We start from the raw sequence: 9,869 nt of genomic DNA on the forward strand, positions 1-9,869 counted from the left end.
CAGCTCTCGTCCCATCCGGTTCACCTCTCGGGGAGCAATTATCATGCTTATGTGACTAAGACCGACTCGGAGGGCTTATCTGCTTTAATGCTGGAAGTGTCAGCGACAGAGAGAAGGCAGACCCCGGAACTAAGCGACTGCTGCTTCCTGCATCTGGGCCATTAGACGCACAATTAGAGTTAATATTCACCTAAGGGTTAAATTCTGCCGCACTAAGTGGGTCAGAGGGTTGCGCGTGAGCACCTCATGCCTTTGAGGTAATAATCAGAGCAACTAAAATGGGTTCTGGAATCTCTTGGATAATTTTTGTTCACTCTTGCCTCCTTCCTGACTTACCTCCTTTAGTGAAAGGAAGTTCTGAATTTTGAAGACAAGTATTTGTGGAGCCACCCATTCAGATCGCTGTTAAAACCCTGGCGTTCCCTGCGTGGGGACCCGCATCCCCTCTGCCTGGGAGCTCCACGCGTCCTGCGGCGCAGTGCTTTGTAAGGACGGTGACCGTTCCTGTCGCTGTTCCACCGCCTCCCCAGTGCCTCGGATGCTACCCGGCACAAGGTGGGCCCTCAGTAAGTGTGTGTTGAGTGAATGCGCGAGCCCGGACATGCACAGCGAGAGCGCTCAGCGAACAGTGGCCGCGGGGCGGCCAGAATGTATTGCGTCAGAGAGCACTGCACCTGCCGTCGGGTTTGAATGTCTGCAGGACAAAATCCCGCATCCGGTCTGGGGGGGGGTCCCGGGAGGCGTGATGGAGGAAGGGGCCCTGGGCTGAGCCTCGAGGGAATCTCCGCTGGACGGTGGCCGCACGGCAGCTACCCGGTCGCACGGCCCGAGGCTGAGCCGGTGGTGAGCAAGGCTGCTCCGGCTCGGGGCCTCTGGGGTCCCCGTCGCATGGGGAGACCAACCTTCATCAGAAAAAGCCCCCGGGCATCCTAAGTGCTTGTGTCGGGGAGGTCCAAGTGGGGCAGGGAATTCAGAGAGGCTCCCCTGAGAGGGTAGCTCCACGCTCGGCGCTGCAGGGCGGAGGCTCTGGGGCGAGGTGGGGGGTGGGGGTCAGTAATGGAGTGTCCTGGGCAGGAGGGAGGGACCTGGGTGCGTGAGAGGAACTGGCGGTGCAGGAAGAAAGTTAGGCCTGGAGAGGAGGGCCGTGCCTTCCTGCTCACAGGGAAGCTGATGAATAAGGCTGGGTGAGTCAGCGAGAAGCCCAACGGCGAGAAGAGACAAGAAACAGCTGCAGAGTGCTTCCTATGTGGCAGGTATAACCACCCTTGGAAAGCGCTGGTATCCGCCCACATGTCAACGAGAAAACCGAGGCGCAGGCCAGAGGGCCCATGTGAGGCTGAGAGCCGCACGGAGGACCCCACGCTGGTCCTGCGTCCAGAGCCCCAGCCTAAGGCCACATCCTGGGCCAGGAGGGAGGGCTGGCCACGCTCCACGGGAGTCCCCGGGCGGGTCAGGGTGAGGTCAGGAGGCCAGCGGACGTGGGGCCTGAGGTCACGGCCACAAGGACCAAGTGCACAGGACCCTGGGGAGGAGGGGAGGAGGCGAGGCCAGCTGGACCTAGGAAACGGCAGAGACCAGTGGCTGGCATCGGGAGAGGGGCGCCGAGGGCTCCAGACTGGAAAGTGAGCGTCTGTGTCCCTGGTCCCTTGGCAGCGCAGCTCCGGGCGTGCACAGGTGATGGCTGAAGCCATCTTCTGACGACAGGCAGAGGACGTGCCAACACCTCCGGCTAGGAGGTCACTTTCATCTCTGAAAAGCAGCTCCTTTCCAGAGCCCTGCGTTCCGATCCTTGCTCTCGTCCCTCGGAGCGCTCGTTCTCAGAGACCGTGCCAGTCCCGATGTCGCAACGCGCCGCCATGCATCCTTCTGAAACACCTTCTAGAGGAGGATTTGTGTGGCTCGGAAGGCCCCCCTGCGAATGCGCGGTCAGCTCAGGCCTCCGTGTGTCTGTCTACCGTGGCTGGGTGCGGATGAGCTGCAGCTGTGCCCGCCTTCCTGGCTATTGTTTTCCTTCCAGACTCTTGCTTCTTTCCTGGCCTGTGCCCGGCAAGTACTAAGGACCAGCAGCCATCCTTGACTGTGGTTAAATACTCACCTCCACCAGTCCTCTGACCTCCACTCCAAAAGCCAACTTCGTTAGATTCATCTAAGTCAAGAGGACGGGGCAGAAGAAGGTCGATCATTTTCGGTCTCTGGGTTGAAAACAAAAGACCCCCTTTCCCTCTTCTTACAGCTGCTCCACACTCTGTTCCCCCATCTTCCCACACGGAGCCAGGATCTTCGAGAGAATGACAACTGCCTTCGTAGAAAGTGTCCCGCTGGCACCTGCCTGCTGTGGCCTCAGCCGGGAACTGTGACCTTCCTACAGGCTCTCTTCCTACAGACCCCTGCCCTTCTCCTTGCCCTCCCCTGCATCTAAAGCCTCCTTTTTCTGCACCAGACGAATGCTCTGGGCACCAACATTTCCACCGGCCCCGCACAAGAGTTCCTTGAACCCTGTGTATGCTGGTCTTCTCCTCTCAAGGAACATCAGCTTCAAAGGCTTCTACACCCCCGGTACCTTTCTCCTCATGCCCCGCATTGTTCAAAGCCTTCTTCTCGGGGTGTTGCTCCCCACAAAGCCTGGGCTGGCAGCATCCGTGCCCGGCTGGACTTGTTCCTTAGCTCTCAGGAGTCCTGGCTGAGCAGAACAGAGGAGGTTTCCCTTCCTGATTTGACAACTGCAACAACAGAATGTCTTCCTTTCTGGAAAACTCTCTCCCCGTGTGGCTGCTTCTAAGGAGAGAAGGGGAGGAGGTGCTTTCCTGAGCCTGTATGTGCTTGGGACTGGATGCCATGCACCTTCAGGGGAGCCCAGGAGACGCAGGAGGGAGGCCCCTGCCCTGACTTGAGACAGTGTCAGAGACGGGGACATGTTCCAAGTAGAGAAAGGGGACAATCATCACGGGCCAGCAGAGCCCTCCCCCGAAGGTCAGGACATCAGAGGATGGCACAAGTCATTCAAATGCTCTGGTTTCAACCAGATTTCACATTTCTCTGAACAATTTTCCTTTTAAACATCATTGCCCTTAATCCCACCCCCAATGTGAGTGCACAGCGAATGGATAAGACTCTGGTCCAGTTATCAAGCTCTCCCATAAAATGAACCAAAAGGAGACTGTAGAATTTATCAAATTTCCTCAAGATCCCTAGAAAGGGGGAACGGGCTCAGCGTGTTGGCAGCCTAGTCAACCTGTCCGATAATAAACTTGCTGGAGAGGCTTTTAAAAGTTCTTCTGGTCAAAAACTATCCCACTGAACACAGGAGATAGGAGAAACCCGGCTTGCGGACAATCAGCAGACACGATCTGACAGCAGAGCGAGCCTGTCTCCCACAAGCCATGTTGCTTCACTAGAAATCCACACTGACGCGGTCTCGTCGGGCTGATGACTCACTTCTTAGAATGTTTCAGAAAGGACGCGGCCACGGGTCTACTCTGCATGACTGGGTCCCTTTTACTGGAGCTTAGCAACTTGTCACCTTCGTGTGGTTATCACAAACCACAGGATTGTTCGGTTACGAAGGGCTGCAGGAAAGTGTGGGGCCTCACTCACTCGTAAAAACAGGGTGAAAAAGGAACTACAATATACTGTTCACTTGACTGTATTATAATTTCGAACCATGCATACAAAGCTCCATGATCTTGGAGGCGCTGCCTCATTCTGTATCTGCCTTGCTAGCTCTGACTATTCGAAGAGATGCCTTCCTCAAGGTCTGCTTGTGGCCTCTGAGCTAACGGTGTGAAGCGAGTACATCAGACTGGGAACCGTCACTCCTCTTTACTCACAAATGTCTTAAAAGAGCGCAAAACTGAAGCAGCCAGGCGAGCGCGGCTCCCTGCAACACGGAGCCAGCACTGTCTCGAGCTGCCCCCGTGCCGATCTGATCCCCACACCCGGAGTGGCCACGGGACCCCTGCCCTCCCAGACAGAAGCGCCCCCGAACTCCCACCAGGGTAAAGACACCCCTTCCCTGATGAGCCTGTTGTTTGGAATCTGAACCCACAATCTCGCAGAAAGCTATCGCATTCTACTTAACTAGCTGCTCAGGCCCGCTCGTGAAAAGTCCCTCCGATACACGACGTGCCCCAATCGGAGTCATGATCACGGTCGGAGTCATCTTGACAACCGCCACCTTTATGACACGGATGCCCTGCACCCTGGGGCCGCAGGACTGCAGCCACTCCCCTGCCGCAGCGTGACCGAGACTGCGGTCTCCCCGTCCCGGTGGGAGGGAAGCTGCCACATGCCACGGGGGCCTGGTGGGCAGGCCTGCTGTCCGCCCTTCGAAGCCAGCTCCCACCCACGTTGGCGGCCGGTAGGAAACGGAGGTCCGGCAGCCAGTCCTTGTCCAACTGAGTTCTGCTGGTGGCTTGGCTCAGCGACCATTCACAAGGACCTACTCGGGACGTAAGACCAGCGGGGCAGACACGAACAGGACACACACTGCGCTCAGCGAGTCCCAGCCCTGTGGGGAACGTCCGTGCTGCTTTCTGAGAGCCTGTGAAAATCCTGGCCAGAGTGAAAATAGCACAGGGACCGGCTGTGCCTCACCGAGGAGCCTAGGGCAGGATGGGGTCAGCTTCCTCCCAGGGCACCTTCTGGGCTACACGTGGGTTTTCATGTTGTACAAGGGGACTTCATGTAAGCTCTACTTCTGAGCTTCCCAACCCCTCAGGAAGTGAAGTGGGATTTTCTGATGAGGAGAGAGTAGCAGAGCGGTCTAGAGAGGCGGGCAAAGACCCCAGGCCCGGCAGGCAGCTGCTAAGGAGCAAGAAACCAAGTCCCAACCTTCAGAACCCAGTGCATTTCCACCGTATGGAGCTGCCTGCGACGCAAACCGACACGTCCGAGGGCTTTCTCTCACAGCACGAGCTGACCTGAAAACAAAGGCGGCTCAACCACAAAAATAATTCTAACAAGGCTGGCCCGGGGGACCAAATTCTTCACTTTTTGGAGTGCAGGAATCTCTTCCAGACACCGCGCTGTCACGACGGTGAGATGCTACGCAATTCAAAACTCCAGAGGAAGGAACAAACACACCTCCCGCCCGTGACATGCATCAGGCCAGGCCGCGTCTCACCATCCACAGAACCAGCTAGAAGCTCACATGCGTGTGCTCCTTCCCACAAGAAGCTCATGGCATGTCAGTGTGGTGAATCCTTGGACAAAGAAACAAAGGCGTTCACATGCGGCCGCCAGGGGCTGCTTGGTTCTTACTTTATGTTTATTTATTGTTTTTTTTTTTAAATTTTAAAGATTTTATTTATTTATCTGTCAGACTGAGAAAAAGAGAGACACAGAAGCAGGGGGAACGAAAAACAGAGGGGGAAGCAGGCTCCCCACAGAGCAGGGAGCCTGATGCAGGGCACCATCCCAGGACCCTGGGATCATGACCTGAGCTGAAGGCAGAGGCTTTAACCCACTGAACCCCCAGGCACCCCGATTCTTACTTTAAAACTATCTTTGGGGCGCCTGGGTGGCTCAGTCGGTGAAGCGTCTGCCTTCGGCTCAGGTCATGATCTTAGGGTCCTGGGATCGAGTCACGGGTTAGGCTCCCTGTTCAGCAGGGAGTCTGCTTCTCCCGCTTCTGCTCCCCTGGCTTGTTCTCTCTCTCTCTCTCTCTCTCTCTCTCTCTCAAATAAATAAATAAATAAATAACTAAAACTATCTTCACACCAAGTTGGAAATTCAAGTTCACTGCCTCACTCTCCCTAACCACATGACCTGGCCTCGGCGTTGAGCTCTCGTGTCCCATGTCCCTAGTAAGGCTGAAGTAACAGATACAGCACACGTCTACCCCGCACCCAGAAACTATGCCTTCCTTCGGAATGTCTGTGGAACATACGGAAGACTGACTCCATATCAAGCCATGAAAACCAAAAATAAAAACAGCGGTCCTCAAATTCAAAAGCAGCAGAAATGATCCGGTCCCATCCTTTCTCGGAGCAACGCAACAAAACCAGTAAGGATGCTCAAAAGGCCACACCGGCCACGTGGAAGGCGAGGCCCTCGCGCTCTTTCCCTTTGGGGATACACGCAGAGATGCAGGAGAGGAGAAGGAGAAAAGAGAAGTGGGGGTGTTTAAAATCTGTTCACGCTAAGCCGAGAAACATTTGACTTTTTTTTTTTTTTACGATTACTGAAAGAATATTTGTCATACAAACACAGATGCTCACAGTGCGCAAGAGAAAGAGCGTTGGCTATCAATCAGGAAATGGCAAGATGTTTTGGCAAAAACAGTTCCCCTCTCTAAAACAGTTTCGCCTTTTAGGATGAGGACAATCTCCAGCTCTCTTTTTTGTATCCTGGTACAACAAGCAGCTTCAGGAGCTTCATGAGCACACCGTGGTTCTCTTGCTCCCCACTGAGCACCCTAGGAGGTGCTCGGTGGATGGCTGTAGAATGATGGATTTTTTATATATATATACATATATATATATATATATATATACACACACACATATATATATATAAAGATTTATTTATTTGTTTATTTGACAGAGATCACAAGCAGGCAGAGAGGCAGGTAGAGAGAGAGAGGAGGAAGCAGGCTCCCTGCCGAGCAGAGAGCCCGATGCGGGGCTCGATCCCAGGACTCTGAGATCCTGACCTGAGCCGAAGGCAGAGGCTTAACCCACTGAGCCACCCAGGCTCCCCCATATATATATATTTATATTTATATATATATATATAATATATATAATTTATATATAAATAATATATATGTATATATAATTTATATATAAAATTTATATATAATTTATATATAAATTATATATACATAATTGTATATGTATATACATAAATATATGTATATACATAAATATATATACACATATATATATACATAATTTATATATAAATTATGTATGCATATATATAATTTATATATAAATTATGTATATATATATAAAATACACAATTATACACACACATATTAAGGGATTGGCTAAAAAATGACTTTACCTAAACACGATGGACTATTACACAGACATTTAAAATGATGAAGCAGAAACACATTTGTTTCACATGGCAGGATTTTTCATTCCCCAAGAGTCAACAAAGCAGAAGCAGATTACCAAGTGGCTTCTGTGCAAGAAACACGCTTTTTCTCCGCTCTCTCTCGTTCTCTCTCTCTCTTGCACACAATGCTTAAAACTGTCTGCGAGTCCGACAGACACGAGCTAGTACACACCATTTTGTGATTATGGGATGTCTCTCATTATATATCTAAGATCTGAGAAAAGAGGAAAAAAAAACACATTTTCTCTGCCGTGGCAAAACTTGCTTTTGCCTCAGAGCTGTCCCGAAGTGGGACAGGGCTGCCCCTGTGCTATATGAGGACGGCTCCAGACCTAACCCACTACCCCCTCAAGCTATCCGCTGGATACTCAAATCAGCATGGAAACGGCGAGAAGAGCCGACACCTGTGACTTAAGCGTCTGTCAAAGAGTAACTCTTCTGGCAGCTCAGCTGTCTAGATTTACGCTACATGGAACCCCATCGCTATCAAGGAATGAACCTTTCCCGGAAACTGAAACAAGAATCTGCCGCTTAGCAGCACCGACTTCCAGTCCACATTCGTCTGCCTTTCCAGGCACTGAGCACAGAGCTAACTTTGCACCACAAAGTAATGTAACTCACCCCAGACGGCTAGTTTGTTGAGCTAGAGAAGGAAACACTTAAATATTTCCGTCTGCAAACAGGAGCGAATAAACCTGGTGTTTACCTGTGCCGGCAACGTCTGACTTCCGAGCTGGTCTCGGCACCAGGGGTTCCTCGCGGAGGCCGGGCCCTTCCCTGCAGCCTTGGCAGCGAGAAGGTAAAGGAGGAAATGATTACGGTATGTCCTCTGGATCCTCCCCAACTCTCCACCACCTTGGAAGGGGAAAGTCACCGTGACCCTACTTCAGCCGGAATGGAAAACCCGGTGCCCCCCGGCCCTGCCGGCACCCCCGGCCCCCCTCCCGAGCGGCCCTGGAGAGCAGGGCGCTCCCTGGTTAGCTGGGGTGGGGGTGGCCGCGCAGCCCCTAAGGGCCCGGAGCGCCCTGCAGACGCCGGCACGTCCCACAGTCTCTTCTTAGGAGGACTTTGACACTGACACTGGGGCACGCCGCCCTCCTTTAAACTTGAAAACTAGCTGAGGAGCGCGCGGGCACGCAGCCGGCCGGCCGCGGTGGGTCAGGGGCGCGCGTGCAGGCAGAGCCGGCTTCCGGAGCGCGGTGGACACCGCCCTGCGCCCCCCGGGCCCGCGCGGCCGGGACGCGGACAGACCTGGGCGCGGACGCCGCGCGCGGGACCCGCAGGGCCGGGCCGGGGAGGACCGGGCGCCGCTGCCCTGGGCTGGCCGGGGGGCAGACCAGGCTCGGGCGCGAAGTGTGGCCGTCCCCAAAGCGGCTCCGCGGGCGAGTTTCTCCTGTCCGAGCGCAGCCGCCAGCGGTCCGTCTGTCCCCGCCGCCCGCTACCCAGCCTCGGGGATCCCGGGGTCCCGGGAACGCCCCCGGCCGGTGACACCCCCCTCAATCGACCGGGCGGAGCGAAGGGCGCGCCGAGGCCCCTGCCTGCTGCGCCCTCCCTCCCGCGGGACAACCTGTGGACCCAGCGTCTCCGAGGCTCCGGGCGCTCGGAGCGAGGCCGAGCAGGGGGCGGCTCCCTGGGCCCGGGGATCCCCCGCACCAGACCCGGCGCTCTCGGCCCGCGCCCCCGGGTCCCGCGCATGCGCCGCCCGGCCCTTCCTCTAGCCGCCGCCGCCCGGCGTCCCGAGAAGGGGAGGCCCGGTTCTCCGACCCCCGCGAGCGCCCGCCCGCCCCTGGGTACCTGGGGCCGGTCAGCCGCCTGCGAGTCCGCCGGGCGAGCGCGCCGAGGGAGGCGGCGCGGGGCAGGGCGCTAGCTGCCGCCGCCTCCGCCCCCGCCGCCCGCTGCCCCCGCCGTGGGGCTGCCGCGTCCCCTGCCCATGCCCGGCGCCGCCTCCCCGCGCCGGTGCCAGCCGCGCCCCCCGCGGCACGCGCCGCCCCTCTGCCCCCCGCCCCGGCCCGGCTGCGCGGGCGGCTCGCGCGGGTGGCCGCCGGAAGCCCCGCCCCACCCCGGGTCCCCTGGCCGGGCCCCGGGCGGGACACACCCCCCTGGCGGCGGCAGCCGATTGGCTGCCCGCGGGGTCGGAGGCGGGGCCGCGGCCTCCGGGGCTCCCACCTCGTGCCCGGCTGCGGCTGCACCCGTGGGGAAACTGAGGCCGGAGAGGCGGAGGGGCTGCGGAGGTCTCCGGGCGGGTGGGCAGAGAGCCACGGTGGGACAGCGCGTGCAGCTGGGCGTCGGCGGGGGTCCAGGCCCGCGCCCCGGGAGGGGCTGCAGTCGCGGCGGGGGTGGGCGCGAGGCCGCCGGACCCTGGAGGTTCCCGCCCGGCGCCCAGGCCCCGCTGGCGAGGCCCCTCCTCCCTCGGGAGCCCTGCTCCGCTGGCCTCTGGCGAGCGGATCTGGACCCCGGCCGAGGTGCGAGCGCCGTCGAGTCGCGGGGTGCGCAGGGTGGGGGGCGGTCGGGGCAGAACTGGTCCCAAGGACCCCAGCACACGAAAGAAGGCGAAAGAGAACGCGAGCCTAGGGGCGCGTCAACAGGTGGTGGAGGCGCCCGGGCGGGCGCCGCGGGCAGGGACCCAGGGTGAAGGGCAGCGGGGACAGCGTGGGCACCGGCTGCCAACTCCGACCACCCGCTCCACACCCACACCCCCACCCCGGCTGCCAGACAGCCGTGACCCCTCCCGTCCGGCGTCAGGGGCGAGGGGCTGACTTTGTGCCCCGCCAAGGCGCTGGGCCTTTGCCAACGCAGGGGGAGGT

General features: G+C 57.5%; 1 protein-coding gene across 2 annotated transcripts in view; it reads right to left on the reverse strand.

The window, feature by feature from the left end:
- The window catches only part of PPARA (peroxisome proliferator activated receptor alpha), a 58,965-nt gene extending 49,966 nt beyond the window's left edge, over nt 1-8,999 (reverse strand). Inside the window, exons 1-2 of one of the 2 annotated variants that reach the window (XM_032882770.1) lie at nt 8,860-8,999; nt 7,772-7,849 (exon numbers count right to left, since the gene is read on the reverse strand). The gene's annotated coding sequence lies outside the window, so the exon portion shown is untranslated. Of the gene's footprint in view, nt 1-7,771; nt 7,907-8,859 lie in introns of those variants that run through there. The other variant, XM_032882771.1, reaches the window with a different exon arrangement.
- Between the last annotated feature and the right edge of the window lie 870 nt (nt 9,000-9,869).

This window comes from Lontra canadensis, unplaced genomic scaffold (assembly GCF_010015895.1).
Source record: "Lontra canadensis isolate GAN:19392208 unplaced genomic scaffold, GSC_riverotter_1.0 scaffold84, whole genome shotgun sequence".
In the NCBI taxonomy this organism is placed as follows: Eukaryota; Metazoa; Chordata; class Mammalia; order Carnivora; family Mustelidae; genus Lontra; species Lontra canadensis.